At 55.7% G+C, this 4,408-nt stretch overlaps 1 protein-coding gene across 6 annotated transcripts in view; it reads right to left on the bottom strand.

Moving 5' to 3' along the window:
• BRD1 (bromodomain containing 1) overlaps positions 1 to 1,432 on the bottom strand; it is a 57,032-nt gene extending 55,600 nt beyond the window's left edge. For all 6 annotated transcript variants that reach the window (XR_001160994.2, XM_003783100.3, XM_023509288.1 and 3 more), the window contains exon 1: positions 861 to 1,432. The gene's annotated coding sequence lies outside the window, so the exon portion shown is untranslated. The remainder of the gene's footprint in view (positions 1 to 860) is intronic.
• Between the last annotated feature and the right edge of the window lie 2,976 nt (positions 1,433 to 4,408).

Here is a 4,408-nt window from a genome sequence, read left to right as displayed (position 1 = left end):
CTTTTTTTAATCTACAGTGTAGTATAAAAACCTGGACAATACGTCTACCTAATTGATTTCAAAGTTATCCTTTCCGGATATGACTATTTTTATAATAAAAAATTTTTTCTGGGGGCAGCACTTGTGGCTCAATGAGTAGGGCACTGGCCCCATATGCCGGAGGTGGCAGGTTCAAACCAAGCACCAGCCAAAAAAAAAAAAAAAAAAAAGAATTTTTGCTGCTGACTGAACTATTTAGGAAGAATGGCATTCTTGTTACTGTTAGGGCTCCCAGATAAACAGGTATTTCTTTAGTATACACGTGTCCTATGCAATATTTGTATTATTATCTGCTAAATGTGGCAATTTCAGCTATGATTATAAACTCCAAAGCTATTTCGGGCGCGGGCCCCATATGCCAGAGGTGGCGGTTCAAACCCAGCTCCGGCCAAAAGAAAAAGAAAGAAAAAGAAGACAAAAGCACCCCCCAGCCTGGTGTCCCCATGCCAATGTGGGTAGAGGACCCACATGGTCCGCCTGAACCCTCTGTTCTGGGGAGACCCTCCCCAGCTCTGGGTCCAGCTGCTAAACTCTGCCTGAGTGCTTCCCAGGTAGGCCAGGCACCCCACCCCAGGCACAAGCCCCTTCCCTGGAACCACCAGTTTTCCTCCTGGCACTTGTTATAAACCTCCCCCTGCCCTCTCCCCTCCTCCCCAAAGCTCCATTTCCCCTGAGTTCATCGTCCCCTGTTGGTAGTTCACCTGCAGCTTCCCCCACGGACATCCTTCACCAAATATTGTCCCTTTGCTCTCCCGAGTTCCCTCCCAAGCCTGCGGTTCCCTCCCGGAATCCCCTCATTGCCCCACCACTCCTCAACTCACCTTCAACTCATCCTCTGCCCCCAAGAAGAGTCCAGCTGCGCTAGGCACACCAGCCCTTCCCAGTCCCCCTCAGCCTCTCTCTTCGCCTTTTCCCTTTAGGAAAGTTGGCCAGCTGGAGAATCTCACCCTTGGGGCCTCCATTCAGACGGAGGCTGTCTGGAGGTGCGCGAGGGCCCTGGCCTGTGCAGGTCGCTAGACCTGCCTCTGCCACTGTCCTCACCCTTCCTTGCGCAGAGGAAGTGGCATTACCGTCATTCCGTTGCTTGAGACTTGGCGGGGGCAGGGGAATCTGAACCCCTGCCTGCCATGGGGTGCAGCCTACTCCTGCCTGGCCTGCACGAGCTTCTGCCGGTGTCAGCCACTGCCCCAGACTGGCGGCACAGTGACATCGAGGTACGCCCTCGCTCTGGTGGCCGTCCCGTCCCATCCAAGCGGCGCAGCTCGAGGCCCAGGCCCGGCCGCGGCAGCCTCTCCGGAGGGAACCTGCCCCCCCCCAGAGGCCCACTTCCAGGGTGCAGCACTCGTATCTGGAGATCCCGGGGGCCGAAGAGGTTTTAGGACCGGCAGACGAGACAGACCCGGAAGGGGGAGACAGAAGGGGAACGAGTTCCGGTTCCCTAGTGCCAGAGCGCAGCTCCTCCCCCGCCCCAAGGTGCGCCCTGCCCGCCCGCCCACCACAGCCTTCCAAGCGCGCCCGGGCCTGTGGTGCCGCGGGGCTTCTCCGAGCGCTGGGCGCTGTTCAGGGGACCTGGCCCCGGATTGTCAAGGGTCCCGCGGGCCGGCGACGACAACCACGCCGGGCTGTGGGCTCACATCGCCTCCTTTCTTCATGGGTGGGCGCGCGCCCCGGGCTCCCAAAGGAGACTTGAACACAGGGTTCCCCGCGGGGGCCGCGGACAGGCGGGGCTAACGCAGGCGGTCGCTGGGGGCTTTGTGACACTCGCTTGCCAGCGGCTGGCGCTGAGGGTCCCTGGGTCCCGCGCGGGCGTCTCCCCCTCCCGGCCTCTCAACGGCCGGCTTCCCGGGGTGGGGCCGGCGGAAGGAAGAGGGCGAAGCGCAGGGTTTCAGAGACCCGCTGAGGACTCTCAGCTCTACCCCTGCGGGGCAACCCTCACCACCTGCTGCACGGAGCGGGGCTGGAGGGGTGGTGGTGACGTGAATGAGGGGGACAGCGTGGTGCAGTCCCTATCCTGGTGACTAGGGAATAGCGGGCGCTCAGTGCCTGGACCCCTCTCCTGCAGCGTCCAGCTGCCCTTCCCTTTAAAGAGAGCCCTTCCTAACCCCCCCCCCCGTCCCTCCTTGCCGGCAGCTCTGGAGCCCCCCCAGCGCACACTGTCCCGAAAGGGAGGCAGGGAGGATGACAGGTGTCCCGGATCCCAAATACGAGAACTCCCCGTGGGGCTCCATTCCCTGCACCCCGCTGTAGGCTGTGAGACTCTCAGTAGGGCTACCCTCCTTCCAGGCCTGGGCCTTAGGACCCTGGCACAGCAAGGTCTGCGCCTCTCCAGTGGCCATTGGCCACCAGGGTCAGTTGACCCAGCTGGACTCAGTAATTCACAGCTGTGAAGCCTACCCAAGGTCACACCACGTGGAGGTGAACCCTGCATGGGCCACAGTGCTCCAAGCACAGGAGGGTCACCTGCCTGGGAGGGTGCTGCAGACCAGACAGGACCAGGGCACCAGCCCATGTTCATCCCCATTATTGACTGAGTGCTGGTGATGCCCTATAAGGTTGCCGCTCCTCTCTGTCTTCCTGGGACTCAAAGTCTGTGCTTGGAACTTGGATAAAATGCCTGCCTGATCCCAGGACCTCCTGCTTTGGTTCAGATAAATGAAAAACAAGATACAGTATCTTGGGCACATAATGGTAGAGAGTACTCCTACTTATCCAAGATTTGTTAAACGAGTGGATTACAGATAATACTGAGTCAACGTGGTCTTGGTTGCTGGGACAGCCTCCACTGGGGTTCTGGCTTCACCATTAGCAAGCTCCAAAGTGTCCCACTTGGACATTAGGTGATAGGGCCACCCTACACACAATCAAGACCCTTCCCGTGAGAAGTCAAGAGAATAGGCCACACCTGATTGGCTTGCACACTTTGGAAGAGACAGGAGGGACCCGTCACACTGTGCTGGCTGGGGCAGCACTCAATAATGGGTCCCTCTGGGAAGAATTGCTGCTCTTTAGCTCCAGCAATCTCCTATTTCCACACTCAGCTCAGTGTGGGGGCACAAGCAACCTGTTCCTTTGGAAGGGCTTGCGCTGCTCGCCCTGGGCATAATCTGTCAGTGCACACAACCAAGAAATCCCTGCTCTCCTGCAGTGCCAGTGGGAGTGGGAGTGTCAGTGCCAACAACAAACAAATATACTACTGTATGTTGGAGAGAAATGAAGCCAGGAGAGGGGATGAGGAAAGAGAAGTCTTGCTTTATAGATAACACTCAGGTTAAGCCTCCCCAATATGGTGACATTGGGCAAAGGTTTGAAGTGAGAGCATGAGACTGGCAGGTATCAGGGGTAGAGCATTTCAGAGGAAACAGCTGTGCAGAGGCCCTGAGGAGGACCACCAAAGAGGATGGGGGTGGCTGCAGCATGACTGATGAGGGAAGAACAGGTGCAAATGCTGTAGCCTGGCAGCCCTCCTAAGGCCCGGCTTCATCAGCACACAGCCTCTGAGTCCACTCCTCAGCTTTGTTCCTGAAAGGAACAGCACTGTTGGCAGTACCTCCATGAACCCATATGGCTGCATGGCTGTGTACCACCAATACAGCTGCATTCAGGACACTGACATCAGAACGTCACATGATTTTCACAAATCCTGAAATATTTCTCTTATTTTGATTTTCCCCCCAGCTAAAAATGAGAAAACTATTCTTAGCTCAGGGGCTGTGCAAAAAGAGTGGTGATGAGCCCAGCCGCAGAGCAGAAGTGGACGCGAAAGGGGAGGGCTCTGAGCAGAGGGAGGCACGACCTAAGTCAATCTAGTTACTGAGTTAAACCAGGAATTGATGGACTAACTTCCTAACCATTTCAGGGGTGTCCAAGCTTTTCTAGTCTCTGTCATATATTGGAAGTTGTCTTGGGACACACATTAAATATACAAACATTAACTAATGCTGATTAGCAAAAAAAAAGGCCCCGTATGCTTTTCTAGATATCCCACACCATAGATAAGAAAATCTCTCCCACAAGATCAGCATAGGTCCGTAGACCGCAGGTTAGACACCCCTGCGTTTAAGTTAACATAAGGTGAATTTATTTCCCTTATTTTCATACATAAAAAGCTGTGGTCTAAGCGTCACAAACTAGGGAGCTCTGGGCCAAATTCAGCCTGTAGAACTTATCTAGTCTGTGCATAAATCTGTATAGGGAAATTCTACTTTAAAAGTCCAGACTTTTCCCAAACCTCGAAAAGGCTCAAATTCCTCCGTGGTCAGCCTCCGCTCTGCCTGGGGCCCCGCTGCCATGTAGGCCGGTCGCAGGGCCTCGTGGCCGGTCGACCCTGCCCGGGTCAAGCTCTAATCCCAACTCTCCGCACCCGGGCCGA

This window comes from Otolemur garnettii, unplaced genomic scaffold (genome assembly GCF_000181295.1).
Source record: "Otolemur garnettii isolate 467f Iridium unplaced genomic scaffold, OtoGar3 scaffold00007, whole genome shotgun sequence".
NCBI classification, from domain to species: Eukaryota; Metazoa; Chordata; class Mammalia; order Primates; family Galagidae; genus Otolemur; species Otolemur garnettii.
The sequence above is the reverse complement of the archived record's forward strand: the minus strand, read 5'-3'. Positions and strand labels throughout refer to the sequence as shown.